At 46.9% G+C, this 18,451-nt stretch overlaps 1 long non-coding RNA gene across 2 annotated transcripts; it reads right to left on the bottom strand.

Annotated features, from left to right (window-relative positions):
* Positions 1 to 942: 942 nt before the first annotated feature.
* Positions 943 to 5,541, bottom strand: LOC112651553 (uncharacterized). Of its 2 annotated transcripts, XR_003130876.3 has the most exons (4): positions 5,286 to 5,541; positions 4,222 to 4,377; positions 3,862 to 4,012; positions 943 to 1,164 (listed from the first exon to the last, which is right to left on the bottom strand). It is a non-coding gene; the product is annotated as an uncharacterized LOC112651553 (long non-coding RNA). The 2 variants fall into 2 exon arrangements; XR_007410064.1 differs by lacking the exon at positions 4,222 to 4,377.
* Positions 5,542 to 18,451: the final 12,910 nt, after the last annotated feature.

Below are 18,451 nucleotides of genomic sequence, written 5' to 3'. Positions count from 1 at the left end.
TACACACACTGGCGCACATGCACACACATGCACACAGAGGTGCGTGTGTCAGTTATATCAGGTCGACTGGTAAGGACATACTCCCTCAGTGGTTGCTACCTTCCTTCTATCACCATCTCTAGATGTAAATTTGGAGGGTAGCCCGTCACTGCAATTATACCTTCATTCACGTTCTTTCAATAAGATTTGTCCAGATTTTTATTCCCCAAACATTTGCAATAAAACAAATCATTCTCTATAAGTGTTCATTCAGCTTAAGGGGGTAAATGTTTATCTTTGGTTTCTAAGCATTTGTTGGATCAATGTACGGCCCTCTCTGAATCCTACTCGTCTTTCACGGAAGCAACGTTGAGCCAAGGGCTGCTTCAAGCTCTGGTGTTGCCAGAGACAAATAAGATGCAATCTCTAACTTTTCTTTCTTCTTCTTTTTTTTTTTTTAATTTTTAAATTTTTTTAATTTTTTGGATCTCTAACTTTTCAGTAGCTTGTGGTCTACTAGAGGCCACTGTAATTTGAAATGGTGTTCGGGGATCAAAAAAAGTGACGGGCAGACGACTTGGAGGCAGACAGGCCAGCAGCAGCGCTCACTAATTTCATGATCGTTATCATACTCAGTTTGCTCATCTGTAAAATGGGAGTAAGGAACAACACACACTTGCAGTGGTACAATGCTCTGTAAGCAGGACTTTTGGATCTGTTCATACTTTTCAACAGCCAGGAGTGTATCAGAATTTTTATTAAAAAAAAAAAAACAAGCAGACACCGTTTTGAAATTAATGCTGACACAGAATGGATTGCTGCAGGGACACCTAGAGACTTCTTTTTCATCTTGCCCAAGGACAATTCACCTATCTTGTCTGGTTGCGACTTTCTTCACTGGACAAAAGACGAAGTTGAATAAATGGCCTTTAAGGTAGCTTTGATGTTTAAGAGTCAGTGATTTTATTTATAGGTAACAAATCACAAGCCCCTTTGGTGGTCTTCCCATCCTCGGGAATATGATTGGGGTCAAGCCCGATGGGGTGGATGGGGGGGTGGGCTGTGGTGGTTGTGATGGGTGGGCGTGACCTCGCCGTGTGTGAGTGATGTAGCCAAGAGTGGTGGCAGGGAGCCAAGGTCAGGAGATGAGAGACACCAGCGCATGCATCAAATCCCAAGAGGGAGCTAGAATTTCAATAGAAAAGCGACATCAAAGTTGAGAGCAGAAGAGCTCAAGGCATTGATGTAGGGAGGGCCCGGGCAGATGAGGCCTACTTCTTAGCACAGAAATTCGTTCATGCATTCACTCGCCCAACAAATATTTCTTCGGTTCCCACTGTTTGCTGGTTGTACCGTGTGGTGCGTGTGCAACACGAGCAAGACAGGCCAGGGCCCCTGTCCTCATGAGGTTTGCAGTCTCATGGGAGAAGCAAACGTTAGGAGAAGAACCACTTAAATGTATAATTTTTGGCCCTGGAGACTGCTCTTATAGTGATGAAACATTACATGGGGAGGAAAAAAAAAGGGTCATGCAGGTAGAAAAAGCCAACCAGATCAGCGTGCAGTCAGGGAAGCCATCCTGGAGGAAGTGTCATTTAGTGATACAGAGGAGACCTAAGAACTAACTATGCCAAGTTAAAGGAACAATTTCCATAAATGACAGGCACTGTGGGGAAGCCAGTCTATATGGACATTGGTGTTTCCCACTTAAAGGGCAGCCGAGGGGGCAGTTCCTTAAAGGGCTGTTCAAAACAGAAGGGCTATCACGTTAGGTCTCTGTAAATGGGTTATATATAAATACAGAGAGGGCATCAACATATTTCTTGCATCAAAGTTTCAAAAACTGCTGCAGCAGTATCTGTTGCCTGTGAAAGGGTTCAGATTTGAGTTCAGGTTCAGGTTCAGTTCAGGTTCCTGCTTTTCCAGAATTCTCCGGAAGTTTTAAGCGCTGTGGATGAGTTGTTCTTCTAAGCAGACACTGAACATGGGCCCCGGGTAGCTTAAAATGGACTCTCTCCTCCCACTCCCGCTCCCTGCCCAGGATCCTTCCAGAGATAGAACTACCCACAGAGAATAGGCTAGAAGGCAAGCATCGAAGGAGATGAGGATTCACCAATTTTAGAATTATTCTAGTGTTTGTAAAGCGTGTTCCATAGCAAAGTAGTTTCACCAGATGTCAATAAATGTTAGGTGGGGGAGAAAAAAAGGGTCCAGAATCCAATACAACCAGGAAATAGATTAAATATTTGTATAAACTTTCATTGTAGGACTCATCAGAACTTTCAACATTATAAGGTACGTTATAAATCTCTCATTGGCAGGTATGATTGGGAATATTTTCCAAACACACTTGACCATGAAACATGCTTTCCTAGGAATATTTCTTGGGTGTATTGTGCTCCCGAATGCATCTTTTTAGCAGAATTTAAACAGAATGCTGTTTAAATAAGTAGCTCAAATTTAGGGTTTCAAAGTGAAATAGATCTTAGAGACCACCTCATCCAACTCTCCCATTTTGTACAGGAATAGAAGCAAAAACTACTGCTCTACATCCACTTCTTTGGCATTTTAACACGCATTTCTCTTCTACTATGAACATCCATCCTGTTAAGCTATAGGAGAAAAAAAAATGCCATAAAGGAACAAGGAAATCCCTTCCCAGTACGAAGTAACTTTGAGATGGTCACTGCTCTGGACTTCAACTTAATTACGTGTTGAATGAAAACGATGCACCCCTGGGCTGTTGAAGAGCCAGTACTGTGTGCAAAGCACCTGCTAGAGGAGGCACTCGGTTGTTAGCTCCCGCTCCCCCCACCCTGAGAAATAAGCATCCTGCTTTATATAAACACCACCCGCAAATTTTCTGTATGCAATATGCAAATATTCAAGACATTTTCTATAATGTTAGGTTTTATCCTGGTCCCTTGGGGAACACATTAATGCAAAGTAAAATCCTCTGTTCAGTCCTGCTGGCTTAGATGGTTCCTTGTCCTCCCAGGAAGTACCTCTACTTTATTTATTTATTTATTTTTTTAGTTTTATGATAGTCACAGAGAGAGAGAGAGAGAGGCAGAGACATAGGCAGAGGGAGAAGCAGGCTCCATGCACTGGGAGCCCGATGTGGGATTGGATCCCGGGTCTCCAGGATCGCGCCCTGGGCCAAAGGCAGGCGCCAAACCGCTGCACCACCCATGTACCTCTACTTTAGAAGCTCATGTTAAACTTCATTAAAGACAAATACCTGGGAGTTTATCAATTTTGGCTCCCTTACATTTCAGAAAACTAGAAACAGATCCACAAGAGGAAGTGACTGGCCCAAGATCACTGTGCGATCTAGCAATCCCAACCCCAGCTAAGCTAGCAATGTCTAGCCAGGGGCCTTTTCTCCAAATCAGCAACTCCTCATTTGTTTTATTGGAAGCCTAGGACCAGAATGCTGACCTGTTTGCTCTTGGGTTCTCTTTACCTCTAGTAAAACCAGAAGTCTCAGGAGATTTTCTATCCCCGGGTAGGAAGATTCAGTTTGTTGAAAAGAGATAACCCCTTCAGCTCTGATCTGAAGGTTTTGTGCCACACAGAGGGTTTGGCAGGTTTTAGCAGGGTTTGGGCTAGAATCCAAGCTGGGCACCGGCCTCTGTCTTTCTGCAACCAGTTGGGAGGGAAGAGAAAATTCTCAGCTCCGAGAGAAAGCCCCCTCCCTGACGTGCACACAGTGGAGCAGGTGCCAGGCAGCAGCCCCGACAGTTAGGCAAATCAGTTGTGCAGATTTTAAAAACAAAAACAAAGGTAAACTGAATAACGCTGAACATAGCATTTTGTGCCACATGAGTGTAAATAATAAGAGCATCGATTCTCGCTCTCTGCTTTCTCTCTGGGACTTACCCAGGTGGTGGCTTGGACGGCACTGCAGATGGAACAGTGACAGCTGTGGAGCCTGCGGGCCTGGGTTCTGATTCTGCTCCTCCACTCACTGCCTGGTGACCTGGAACCCGGCACGCTCACTTCTTCCCATCTGATCCCTTGTCCGTCCATCCTATGGAGATGATAGCTGCTTCAAATCCTTTTCATGAGAATCAACTGGAAGACTGAAATCAAACCTCCAATTCCCCCTTGCTACTCCAGAGCAAGTACCACACGCTGTGAGATCCCTCCTTGCCCTTCCTGGTCCTTGCTCTTCTGGGGCACCTGCACCCCAGCTTCTGTGATAGGTCCCCTCATTAAAAGTCCCTGCAAAGTGCTCACCAAACAGCAAGGAAGTGCAAGGCAGACCTTTGCCCTCTGCCCGGATGATGTATTTGCTTGTTCCTGGCTCCTTCAGAGAGTAGGTTTTGTAGCCATTGGGCCCCAGAGCTCATGAGCTGATGAGGGGATTCTGTGCGTGATCTGCTTGAGCAAAATCTGAGAATTTGCTAGGTTATGAGGGAGGACAGCAGACAGATCCTTGGAACCAATTTTAAAAGGAAGCTCCCCCCTGCCCCCAGAAGTTAATGCTAACGGGCATGTCTTCCAGTTTATAGGCTGTGGGTCCAAGGTGGCACGGGTTTCAGGCTTCAGGCACTGTAGCTAGCACAGGCTAGGCCAAAGGGTTGCCTGGCACAGGGGAGGGAGGCCTCTGGAGATCGGAAACCAGACTAACCCTGACATGCTTGTTCCCACTGGACCTCACTCAGGCCATTCAAGGATCATAGGGAGGCCTTGGCTTCTTCACTGAAAAGAGGGCTGGAAGGTGCCCTGGAAGGTGACCAGACTTAGTCTTCTCTGAGAAATCAAATGGTTCTGGCATCACCCAAAGAACGCCCCAAGAAGATTTTCTTCCCTCCTGGGAAGTAAAATCCTAAATCCTGGCAGGACTGTCGCTCAGACAACAGAGTAGACTTGAGGTGGGCCACTGACGCCACCTGGCCGCCTCTAAAGTCACAGATGGGGAAACTGAGGCGGTGAAGATTTGCAGGAGGATCCGCAGTGAGCTAGTGGCTGGTTCCGAAAGCCACGGTCCCGTCCCTGGGGAAGCTCTCAGTCCGCAGAGTGCGCTGCATCACAGGGGGGGCGTTCAGACCATGACCTGGCAGGAGGCCCACACTGCCCTGGTTGGGAAGTGGGTTCCAAGCTCATCTGTACAGCCCAGGGCTCGCACCCTGCCTTGCTGTTTCTCCCCGGCAACGGCCCCTGCCTAGACACCCCCAACCCGATCCCCACACCCCCCCCTCGGGGCCGGGGAGCTTGACCACCTTCCCATCCTTGACCAACACATCGGAGCTTCCCTAACACTTGCACCTAAGTTTGCTTCTCTCGATTGGAACCCTGACCTGTCCAAGCACTTCCCAGGGAGCGTGCAGATGGGCAGAGTGGCCCCCGAGGGGGACACCGGGGTGCAGCATGGGGAGCGGAGACAGACAGGAGATTTTTAACCGGAGACCTGCGCCCCCTCCTCCTTGCAGACCCTTCCTGAGCGCCTACTACGTGCGGCCGCCGGGGATGCTGGCCGTCTAATCAGTGCTGCGAGCCGCGCGCCCCTCTGAATGTCAGCCCCCCAGCCCTGGCTTTGTGCTGGGTCTCTTTCTTCTTCACTCTCTTTCTTTCTTTCTTAAGCCACCAACAAAACTCTGACCTCTCCCCGCGCACACAATGCAGGCAGTCACTCATGCATTAACAACCACCCGGCCCCAAAGGTCGTTTCTATGACAACCCCGAGGTCCTTAATGACCCTGGCAGGCCAATGATTTTGTTTTGTTTGAGAGTGAAGGAATAATAAGTCAGGCCGGCTCCCGCGGCCCCTCCCCCGCGCCCCTCCGCAGCCGCGATCCTCTGTTCATTATCTGGCTGCTGCATCAGCCCCAGAGACAGGGCGGCAGCCAGCAATGAAAGACAAGAGCCCGCTGCAGACAAAGAGCTGTAAAGGACCAGAGTGTGCCTGCATCCGAGGCTGCCCGGGCCTCATTAATTCCATCGCCGGCCAGGGAGCGGGAACCGGGGCCCCGGGGTCCCCGGTTCCGGGAGTCCAGTGTGCGCGCGGGAACCCCAAACCACAGCGCAGAGCCCGGTTTGGGAGGCCTCTCCAGCCAGCAGGCAGCCCCCCTCCCAGCGGCAGGACCTATCATTTTAATGATGGGATGAACAAGGCAATTAACGTGCAGCCCCACCAGCTTCCAGGGGATCATCGCCGGTAACTTCGGAGGCTGGGCCGTGGCTGCCAGACAAAGGAGGGCAGCCTGTCCCCCCCAACCCCCCGAGGGCTGATTCCCCGTCCACTGCCTCCGGGTGGGGCATTGCCCCTCTAGGTTTTCCACTGGGCTCTTTTGGGGTTCAGCCCTGTGAAGCTTCCTGGGGAGGAAGCTCTTATTGTCTTCTGATCTTGGGGCAAACAGGCCTCCAGCTTGTCACATTAATTTTCAAATGTGATGTTTGGCAGCATGGGATTTTGCTAGCAGACACTTGGAATTATTTTTGGTGTGTGTGTATGTGTGTGTGTGTGTGTGTGTGTGTGTGCACGGCTGAAATCCCCCAGAATAAGTCATTATCCTGTAAAAAAAAAAAAAATCTGCTGCTACTGGCTGCCTGGTGGCCCAATCAGCTGACTCATTTTCCACGCTTTCCCTCAAGTAATTAGCGTTTTCATTTTTCCCAACCTGCCTATTAGATAAACTCCGGGATCTCATTCTGTTGAAGCACATTTTTGTGAGTTGACTTGCCCCGGCCCCTCCCCGAGAAACAAAAGGAGAGGTCTTGGAGGGAGGCACAAAGATGGGGGATTTAGGCCCACGTTCTCCAACCTGGACTGCTTCTTAATCAAGGACATGGTCAAGAAGGGCCGTGTGTCGTCGAGGGAAGAGCTTGGGCACGGTGTCCTGACGTGGATCCCAGCCTCTGCTGTCGGTCCCCGGCGGGATCCTGCGCAAGGGTCCCTGGCAGTCACGGGTCTCCGGCGGTCACAGAACCCCTCGCAGAGCTCGACATTCCAGAGAAGCAGCACTGAGACCCTACAGGTTACAGGAAGGCCACCCCCCGCCCCCCCATGCCCATCTCTTGCCATCTCTCTCTCTGGCCTCAGTTTCCCCTCTGCCAAACGAGGGACTTGGCTCTAGATCCGGAATGGAAACCTCTAGGCTCTCACAGGCCAGCAGGCAGCATGGATGATGAGAGAGGAGGGGAGGCCGGGGAGGCTGGCGGGCACCCCACCCTGCTAATTCCAGCAGTTGCAGAGCAGCTCTGGGAGTGGGAGTATAGATCCAGGATGGCCGCAGATCCGAGGCTTCTCAAAAGAAGACAGAACGTGGATTTTTTCTTTTTTTTTAATTTTCCCCAATGTGAAATCTTCAGATTTTCAAACGTGGTCGACTCATTCTAATTTTTGAGAACATTATGCTAAGCTAAGAAAACACACTTGCATATAATGTGTGATGCTGGGGCTACCAGTTTATGGTTTCTGCCCTAGACCTTTGCAGCTCCAAGGGTGGTCGGACAACCAGGCACGTCAGCAGCACCTGGAAGCTCACTGGAAATAAAGAATCCCAGGCCTCCCTCCGGATCTCTTGCCTCACAAACCAGTGATCCACATGTTCATTAATGTTCGTGCAGCAACGGAGTGGCTCTTCAAGTGCTTTGAAATCTACTGTCCAGCTCTCCTTACCCGAAACATTCTCCAGCATCTTGCCTGAGGGCCGGCTTGCTCTCTGAGCCTCCCATGCACACCTTTGTCACACCCCAGGGAAGAAGAATGGCCCGCTAAGAGGACAGGAGACCAAAGTGTGTAGGCTCACGCGAGGGGCCCTGGACTCATCTGGCCCAAACCTTTCCCTCTGGCAGGCGGGGGAAGAGTTAAGCCATCCAGGGCAGATGGCTGTTTATTCTCTCCTCCAGGGGGTGGGGCTGCTCAGTCTCATAAAAAATGCCAACTTTTTCAGTCCTCTGTTCCTAGAATTTACAGCCATTGACACAACTGACCACGATTCTTCCCCTCATTTCCTTTCTTGGGCGGTCCTTGACCTGACATCATCCTGGTTTGTATCCACTTCTTCAAAAGCCTTCCCAGTCTACTCTTGCGTTTCCCTCCCTCTCCAGCTTTCCAAATGTGGGCTGTCCCCGGGGGCTGCTGTCTCCACAGCAGTGTTCTTGCAAACACTTCGACCTCTGACTCTACTTCTCAGCTTTGATCTCTCTGAGGGATAGTGGTGCTTTTCCACCTGCTGGGTGGCACCTCGGGCTCAGATGGCCTAGAAGGGAAGCGCGGCCTTTGGTCCAAAGCTCATTCTACTCTTGGTCGCACAACCAATTTTAGTGGCCTCTTCACTCAGGCTCGAATCTGGGTGCCAGGCTGGCATAACACAAAGAGCCAAAGGCCTGTGCCCTGATGTTAACCACGCAGCTTAAATGTTCTCATCCCCAGTATGAGATGCCTCCAGGAGTAAGTGCTCTAGAAACCGGCAGGTCAGCAAGATGATTTTATGGACATACTTTGTTTTCAACTCACCGTTGTAAGTAATATTTATTTCCCACCCTCCTTCCATCGGGATCCAACAGCTGCAAGATTCAGCGTATGGCACCTCCTGGATCTCTGTTGCCCACCTCCCCTTACTTTCACACTAGGCCGTGCCCTCATTAACTGTCACCCACCATGCTGCAAGACGTTCTAGGTGTGAGCCTCTAAGAAACCTCCCAATGACTCTGCCCAAGGCACTGTGCTAAATGGAGCTCCTTTTGTCTAGAATTGGGAAGGCATCTTCTGTGCCTCCTAAGAGAAATCCACAGTCTTCATCCTGGACGTTCAGAGCCCTTCACAACTTGACCCAGTGTGTCTCACACTCTTGGGTGTCACACACACGCCAGACTCTCCAGACAAATGGAAGATGTCTGTGTTCCTCCTGCTGGCTGAGCCTGCCGCATTTCCTGTAGCCGGAATGGTCCTCCATGTCAGTCTCACCCCAACCTAAGTGCCTCCATGTGTTTGAGGCTCAGCTCAAGGTCACCTCCTCTAGCGAGTGATCAGTTATCTCTTCCCTAGTTCGATGCCACTCTGTTCCGGCCCCTCATGGTGCTGCATCACGGGGATTATCTCAGACAGCTCGGGCTGCCAGGACACCATGCCACAGACTGGGTGGCTTAAGCAACAGCAATGTACCTTCTCATAGTTTGGGAGGAGAGAAGTCCAAGATCAAAGTTCCGGCCAACTCATTTTCTGGGCAGGTCCTGCTTCCTGACTTGTAGATGGCTGCCCTCTTGCTGTGCTCCTGCATGGTGTTTCCTCAGGGCAGGCTTTTGGAAAGAGATAGACAAACAGACAGACAGATGGAGAGGCAGAAGGGGGTGCTTTCTGGGGTTTCTCTCTTTTTTAAGTTTTTTAAAGATTTTATTTACTTTTTTTTTTTTTAATAAACTGCCTGATTTCACCAAGTAAATAGAGCATTTCTCAACAGCCTGGTGAGTATCTCTATGCTTATCTTTACAGCATAGTGATGTCCATTTGCTTCCTTGCAGGTGTCCCCAGGTGAGGTTCTTAGGGCAGGGACTGGGGCTCCTTGTTCTCCTGTGCCCAGCACTTGGCATATTGCTTGACAACTGATAATAGCACACTTTAATGTTTGTTGAAAAGAAGAAATGAATACAAACAGGAACATTAGGAAAATTTTTCCTTATCATTCCTCTAAACTTCCTAAAATTGCCTTTTAAGAGTGAATTTATTATAACATTTCAGACAATTACTTTACATGACTGTTCACAGGATATTCTCATTTCAGATCCCATGACAATGAAAAAAGTGATTAGTGTACAGAGAAGGTGAAAGAAGGGAAATTGGAGATCTGTATTAAATTCGAAAAGAGAATAATAGTAGCTTCTTGCCATTCATGAGAGATACGTCAGAAAACCGACGTCACGAACGCCGAGTTTCACTTATTCCGATACCACACGTAGCTCCCATCCAGGAGAATGTGAATCCACCAGATTCATAACAATTCTGGCAACAGTCACAGTAAGTGGTAGCATGACACTTACTGAGCCAAGCATTCCACTAAGTACTAGAACATATTCCCATTCAATGCTCACAACAGTCATAAAAGGTCAGAATTATTATTATTCCCATTTTAGAGTTAAAGACATTGGGAATCAAAGAGATCAAGTAACTTGCCCAAGGACATGAAGCTAGTGAAGGGCTACGGTAGTCGGTCGTCCAGTTTGCCCAGCACATGGGACTTTCCACGCTAAAAGCAGGGAGGTCCCCAGCAAAGCAGGATGGTTGGCCAGTCTATAAGGGATTCATGGGGGTTTGGAAGCTAGCATCTGATGCCAGGATTTAAGCCATTAAACAGTATTCAGTACCTGCTTGGAAAAGTTTCCAGCTACCATATTTATGAGCTAAGCTAAAATTTTCAAAGTGGTAAATTCGAAAGTATTAACCAAGCATCATTCAGCGTAGGAGTTGACGTTCCAAGACTGGCAGCTCCTGAGGGCAGGGGCTCTCACCTACTTCTCTTCCTCTGTTCCACAGTCCCAACAGGAGACTTTGCACATGGTACAAGTGCAGGAAGAACTTGTTCAATGGCAGTTCTTCTCCAGTCACCAGAAGTGGAAAAATGTAATCCATCAGTAACTGACGACTGGGATACTCATGTTCTGTTACCACATTTCTCCCTCTTCTTCTTGCTTCTCCCCCTGAGCACACCGGAATGGCTGCCTTCCTTCCCATGACCCTTCCAGGCTTCCAGCTCATCTGCCCCACTGGAGAATATGTGCCCTAGAGCACGATCCATCGCTTGTTTTGCCTTTCTCTGCTGACCAATATCTCCTTATTCTCTCATAAGTCATAGCACCCCCATTTGCTTCCTGGGATTCCTCTTCTGGGGAATTATTTACTTGGGATGCTCCTACTGGGAGCCAGACACCTAAACTGCAACGGCCAATCAGCCTCCAACACATAACACTGTCTTTGTATTTTCCATAATTTAGGACTTTGTGAAGGATTAATCAGTGTGGCAGAGATCCCTGGTTGTTACCTGATATCTGTTTTCCTTTCTTCCCTAGGATTAAAATATTTACCAGGGTGCATGGCTGCCCTGAATCAAGGCCCCATCTCCCAGTCTCTCTTGCATGGCCATGTGACAAAGTCCGGGCTGATGGGATGTCAGTGGCAGGGTCCTATAATGTCTTCCAGGACCTTTCCTGGTGAGAGCTGGTATGTACCCTTGATACTCTCTTCTCCATCATTTTCTCTCTCCTGGAACACAAAGTCCGCCTTAGACTATGAAGGCAAGGGCTGCACTGCAAGGATGACAAGGTGGTGATCTAGAAGCTTCCTGGGCCCCTGACCCTGTGGGCTGCTACCTTGGCCCTTGCTCTGCCTGCCCAGATTTCTATATTAAAAAAAATAAGCTTCTATCTTGTTTAAGCCGCTGTTATATTTTACTTTTTGTTTAGTTGCAGCTTCAATTCTAAATAAGATCGCTGTGATGATTTGGGGTGCTGCGTGAGATGAAGCACGTGTCCCCCCTTACACCCTGCAAAACCCAGGGACCACTCTGCTTTGGTGTTCACACTGTGGAGATGGAAACACAAAAGCCCTCAGGGGGCCACGGGTCCTCGCCGTCCTGCACCCCTCGCCAACCTGTGCTTTCTGCTGCTCTGTATTGGAATGGCCACGTCTGGGCTTTTACCACGACTCCCTCAGATTCCGTCAAATAACTGAGGAGTGGCTTCTCTGAGCATCTCCATGCACTCCATTGCCCTTCTGGTCTGCATTACAGCAGAAGAGAAGATTTCTATAGCTCCGGATCCTTAATGTTTTTAATGAAGCAACTTCCAGAATAAATATACCATGAAATGGGTTCCCCAAGGTGCTGTACAGCCTCCCATCCCCCAACTCATCATGGACTAGAAGCTTCCATTCCGAGTCCAGCTGAGTGACCGAGGCTCAAGATGATGGCCTGGCCTAGAGTAGCGTAGGGTACTCAGCAGAGTCATCCGACTCTGAGTCATGGCTTGGAGCCCAAGTACGACATCCTCTCTCATTTCATCTCTCTTGGGCACATGCTGTCTCTTACCCTTTATAATATAAAGCTTATATTAGCTTTAACCAGCAGTTTGTTATGTAAAATGTTCCACATGACAGCTCAGCTTTGCCCTAATTCCCCCATTTCCTGCAACCTCTCAAAGATCTTTCTTAATGCCCTTGCTCTATAATCCATTAATTTCTATTTTATGAGTAGAGACTTCCCTTGGTATTTCTTTGCTACTACCAGTTTTTTCTTCTTTCTCAGTCTTTTTTCCCCTCCTCTTGACATCCTTTCTCATCATACTCTTCTCCCCGTTTGATACAAACCTCCCCTATTTTAGGTCAGGCCTATTGCCCAATATTTCATCCTGCATGCAAAGGGAAGATAAATGGTCGAGACAGCCTTCTCAGAAACAAAAGCAAAAAAGGTTTTCTTTGTGTAGTTCAGGGGTTAGACCTTGTTTAAAATGCCCATTTCACCCTCTTGGATCTTTTTCCTTTCCTTTTCTCCTATGAGCTCCATTACCTACTGTGCTCCTCTCTTCCAGCACCAATAGCACATACCTAATATAATAAAGAATTCGTTTCACCTCTCCCATCATGCTATGAACATCCTGAAACCAGGGATCATGTCTCTTGCAGTTTTGCATGGAGCCACACAGCTCCTAGTGCATAGTAGGTTCTGCACAAATGTTAAATGATTGTATGCCTCAAACCACTCAGCTTTCTTTGTTCTAAGTTAAAATTTTTCTAATCGTGAACTAAGAAGTTGCCAGACTTCCTCAAAACTACCTGATAAACTGAGCTTCATCAAAATTTAAAATTTCTGCTTTTTAGAAGGTGAAGAGAATGAAAAAATAAGCCACAGACTAAGAAAATGTAAAGGTCCTGTCTAAATGTAAAGGTCTAAATATTTAAATAATTTCAAAAATCAGGGGTGCCTGGGTGGTGTACTCAGTTAAGCGTCCAACTCTTGATTTTGGCTCTGGTCATGATCTCAGGGTCCTGGAACCAACTTCCACATTGGGTTCCAAGCTTAGCGGGGAGTCTGCTTGGAATTCTTTCTCCCTCTCCCTCTGCCCCTCCTCGCCCTGTGCTCACACTCCATCTCTCTCTCTCTCTCATAAATAAATAAATCTTTAAATAAATAATTTTGAAAGTCAATAATAGCAAAATAACCGAACAAAAAGTGGCAAAATATTCAGACAGATACTTTATGAAAGAAAATGTATGGATAGAAAATAAGCACATGAAAAGGCATTCATCCTCATTAGCATTAGGGAAATGCAAATTAAAACCATAAGATAACAGTCTCCATTAAAGTGGCTAAAACTAAAAAGACTGATCATTCCAAGTGTTGATAATGAGAAGGAACCAGAATACACACACTGCTGGTGGCCATATAAAATGGTGCAACCACTTTGGAAAACAGTTTCAAAGTGTTTTAAAAAGTTACACAGATACCTACCATGTGACCCAGCTATTCAATCCTCAGTATTTACCCACAAGACATAAGAGCATATGTTCAAACAAAGACTTATAAATGAATCTCCAGGGAACCTTGGTTTGCAGTAGCCAAACACCAGATACAATTCAGATGTCTCTCAATAGATCAATGGATAAAAAAACCTGTGGTACGCCCTTGCAATGGAATACTACTCAGCAATATAAAGGAATGGATATTTGATACACAGTACCACATGCACAAATCTTAACATAATCTTGCAGATGAAAGAAACCAGACAAAAAAGTGCCTACTCTAGGATAAAATTCTAGGATATACAAGCTAATCTTTAGTTACAGAAAACACATGAGAGATTGTTTAGGACCAGAGTCAGAGGGCCAAGGAAGGGCTGTAAAGAGCAAGAGGAAACTTTGTAGGGGTGATTGGACATGCTCAGCATCTTGATGGTGTTATAGGTGAATACATTTGTCCAAATGTACCAAACCAATGCTTTAGATATGTGTAGTGTCTCACCATATGAAAGAATGAGAACTATGGGGACACCTGGGTGGCTCAGTGGTTGAGTGTCTGCCTTTGGCTCAAGGCATGACCCCGGAGTTCTGGGATCAAGTCCCACATCGGGCTCCCTGCATGGAGCCTCTTCTCCCGCTGCCTATATAGGTCTCTGCCTCTCTCTCTCTCTGTGTCTCTCCTGAATAAATAAATAAAAATCTTTTTAAAAGAAAGAATGAGAACTATGTGACATGATGAAGGTGGTAGCTGATATGATGGTGGTCATCATTTTGCAATGTATAAATGTGTCAAATCAACACATCTTGTACTTTAAACTTACCCAGTGTTATATGTCAATGAAGTCTCAGTAAAGCTGGAAAAAAATAAGTGCGGTTTAATATATTATTTATTGATAAACAGTTATTTATACTAATTATTGTTTATGTATTTGTGTATTGTTTATTATTGTTTATTTATTGTTTTTATTTTTTATTTATTTTTATTGTTTTATTGTTTATTTATAATTCAAAAAGCTGGGGAGACAGAAATAGACGATAAGCAGATGCTTTGATTACCACCCACCATTCTTTCAATTGCTCTCGTTTTCCTCAGAAGCTAGTCTATCTACTGCTTTCCCCATAAAATAAAGACACCACTCACACAGCTTGAGTCAAGGGGCAGATTTGGTCTTCTGTGAACCTAGATGAAAGGTTCCTTGACTTTGCTATTAAAAAGTGTGTCTGGGAAGATGTGATATTGTTGTACTGTGTTATTGACACACATTTCTCATTTTTTCCTCAAGCACCTTCTTGTCAACCACAATTAGGAGTGGTGGAGTGGGAGGAGCTTACAGCCTGGACTCATTTTGAGACTCTAGGCGTTAGTACTAAATGCATGAATGATTCTGCTAAACAGAGCTGGCTAGGATGTCACAGACTGGCCCAATGGAAACTGCCCAAAGTTAGGAGATTTCCCTCTATGACTTGTTGGGCCCCTTTTCAATGCCAGGACACAAAGGTGAATGTGCCCAGCTCAACCCTTTCGTATTGGGGACAGCTTGGGGCCAAGGGTGCAGTCAGCCCTTCACCTGGCCAGCCCTAACACAGTATGCTGGGTCCTACCAGAGAGGCATGCAGGGGGAGCCTGGGAGAGGTGGTGGTGTTTTACCCCTCCCTCTGATGCCAGTGGAGACAGCTTCTGTTGTGAGTGCTGAGGGTGAGTAGAGTCGACCCTGGAGAGGGGCAGACGCATTTTAGGTCGAGCAAACAGTGTAATGATGAACCCTGGTGAGCAGTGTGGAGGTGACTCTAAAGGGGATATAGTTGGCTCTGGGCTGGTGAGAGGAGGTCCCTCAGCTGGTGAGCAGGATCAAGTGAAAAAGATCTGGCGATAGCATTCTATAAAAATGTTCCTAGTCCCAAGTCTTGCTGCTAACTTGTTTTATGAATTTGAACAAAGGACTACACAGACTCCCTTGGTCATAGGTAAAGCCGGAATACTATTGGGTGCTAGGAACAGAAGAGTTTAACTGTGACATTGCTTTAAGAAGTCACCCATGGCAGGTACCCACCTCTCTGCCCCCAGGCCTTAGATCCTGTGCCCAGACAGGCATGGTTCATATTGCAGAGCAGACGTGTTGCTGATTCCAGCTAAGCTGAAGTCAATACGTGTTTGGTGAGTGACTTGCAGAGACCTCTGCAAAGCTATCCCTAACCTGTTTCAGGTTGTGATACACCAAAGGGGCCCTGATGAGAGTGTGCAGCCAAAGGGAAGATCGATATGGTCTGGGAGAGTCAAGGAAGACTTCTTGGAGGAGACAAGAATATAGCTGAACCCTGAGGAGTCACAAGGATTCAGAGCTCTGAGCACTGGAGCATGGATGGGAGCAGGGGAAGGAACAGGATCCAGGGAAGCGGGCAGGAGGCTGGTCCAGATGAGAACATGCAGAAAGGACTAGCAGATCCAAGAAGAGGTCATGCTTTCACCTCATCTTCCCAGGAGGTGCCAAGCACTGCACACTGGCTGACTGAGTGAGCGAGACTAGTCTAGGAGTGAGCACATAAAGGAAACTGAGAAAGCCCAGTTTGGAAGCCCTCAAAAACTGTAGTCAGGTGAATGGTGCTCCCAGAAGATACAACCACCCAGAACCTATGAATGTGAGCTTATTTAGAACAAGGGTCTTTGAAGATGTAAGTCAAATAAAGATCTTGAGATGAGATTTTCCTGGACTATCCAGGTGGGCTTTAAATCCCTTGACAAGTGTCCTTGTAAGAAAAGAGAAGGGGAGCAGACACAGACACAGAACAGAAGACCATGTGATGGGGAGGCAGAGACCAGAGGGATGCAGCTACCAGCCAAGGAACACAAGGATTGCTGGCAGACACCAGAAGCCAGGAGCTAGGCATGGGACGATTCTCCCTCAGAGCTTCCAGAAGGAACCAACCTTGCAGACACCTCGATTTCTAACTTGTAGCCTCTAGAACGGTAAGGAATACATTTCTATTGTTCTAAGCCACTGGTTTTGTGGCATTTTGTTATGGCAGCCCTAGGACATCACACAATACAGTTGAGATTTATCTCCCAGAAAACAGGGAGCCACCAAAGATGTTTGAGCTCCAAATCGGCGGAAGAGTATTCTGAGAGCGTATGCGGGATGGACTGCTCTCAGAATGCAAATGAGCCAGGAAAAACTGGAGGTTGGTGTTCTAGGACACCTCTCTGAGCCACAAAGCTTTCTTGATTACATCTGAAGCATGACCCCCTCCATCAGCTCCCCAGCTGCTGATTGGGGGTCTGCTGCAGTCTTGTCATACCAAGGCTAAAAGTAGCGCACGGTTACATAGGCAGGCATGAAGGAGACCTAGAAGGGCCTGTTCCTTTCCTTCTCCAATCCCTCTATTGCTACAGCGACATCCCTGGCAGCAGGCCCAGCTCTCGGGGAATGAGTGTAAAGGAAGGTGCTCCGAGCATCTGGCAAACTGTGAGGGACCAGAGTCAGCTGAGGCTAGGGCCAACCATCGGAGGGATCAGCCACTCCTCCTCTCCTATCATCTTCTTGTCCGGTTTTATTTTCCTTTGGGTTACTGAGGGCCTCCAGAGCGATAGCATCCACCCTTCCCCAACCTCTCATGGCTTCCTCTTTTCAGCAACCTCTCCCCAGCGGTTTCTGTGCTTCCTGTCTTAGAATAGTGCTCCTAAGAAGTAGGTGATGCTGCTGACAGCAGTGTGGATCTGTGCAGGGGAGCACCTCGCTGGGCTCCAAAGACGTGGGATCAATGAGATCCAACCAGAGAGACCCCAGGCCAAGGCCTTTCTCTGTCCCTCATCTGCTCACCTGATCATCCCATTTTCCCCTGTCATTCTGGAGTATGTGTGGACAGGTCAGGATATACAGCAGTGGTTTTCAGCCAATGGTGATTCTGCTCCCAAGGAAACATCTGGCAATGTCCAGAGACGTGTTTTGTTGTCACTAGATAAAGACCCTTCCAGCCTGGAGTTGGCTAGTGGAATCTAGCAGAGGGTAGAGCCCAGAGATGATGCTAAGTCTCCTGCCATGCACACAACAGTGCCCACGACAATTATCGAGCCCCAAATGTGCTGAGGTTGAGAAACCTTGGCGCACAGTAAGGCCCTAGTAACCAGAAGGTGAGAAACAGCTGTTCTAAAACCCATGCATGCCACTCCAGAGAAGAACAGGAGATAGTTCTTCCTTCAGGGATTGTTGGACTCATAATTATTGTGAAAAACAAAACAAAGCAAAAGATAAGAGAATTGAGAGTTTAGTAGAAGTGACAGCTGAGAGCTGAAAAAGTAATGATTATTTCTAAACATGACTGAGAAGGAATTAATTGTGGCTAATGTCCAAAGATGGAATATCTTCTAGAAATAACGGATATGTGCATGGTGTTTAACAGCTTTTATGAAGTGCTTTCTTAAATCTTACCAAAAATACTGAAAGCACTTTTTAACCAAAATAGCAACATCAACAACAAAACCCATGGGGGCTGACACATAAAAGTTTAGTTAAATTTTGCTGGAACATAACTCAGACAAATGGGATGCTGACGTATAGGTTTTGGAGATTTCTGCAGTTTTAGATGACGGAAGTGATGATGTAAAAATCCTTTTATTTACCTGAAAAAACTTCTATGTACTTATTGCTTTCTTTTGCAAGTGGCCTGAGATCTTAATGGGAATATCATATAACATATAGAAGTGAAAAGAAAGAGAATGACTCATAATTCCAATATCTAGAGATAAATACTGTTAATATCTTAACGAATATAACCCATATCTTTGTTATGAATGACTACCAGATTATACACACTATGCTGTGACATTTTAAATATATATTTTATTATGGACCTCCTCCCACCGAAGCACCCGTATGCACACTACATCAGTTGTGATGACTGGATGGTGGCTGGATGGCTGCGTGATATTTTGTAAGCACTTTCTTTGTATCAGTGCTAGAGAGAACATCATGCATTGTCTTTAGATCGTGTAAATGTGAGACACTCCCTGAGGTCTGAGGA

The sequence above is a fragment of the Canis lupus genome, chromosome 4, assembly GCF_003254725.2.
Source record: "Canis lupus dingo isolate Sandy chromosome 4, ASM325472v2, whole genome shotgun sequence".
In the NCBI taxonomy this organism is placed as follows: domain Eukaryota; kingdom Metazoa; phylum Chordata; class Mammalia; order Carnivora; family Canidae; genus Canis; species Canis lupus.
Note: the sequence above shows the minus strand (reverse complement) of the source record. Positions and strands in the feature narration are given on the sequence as shown.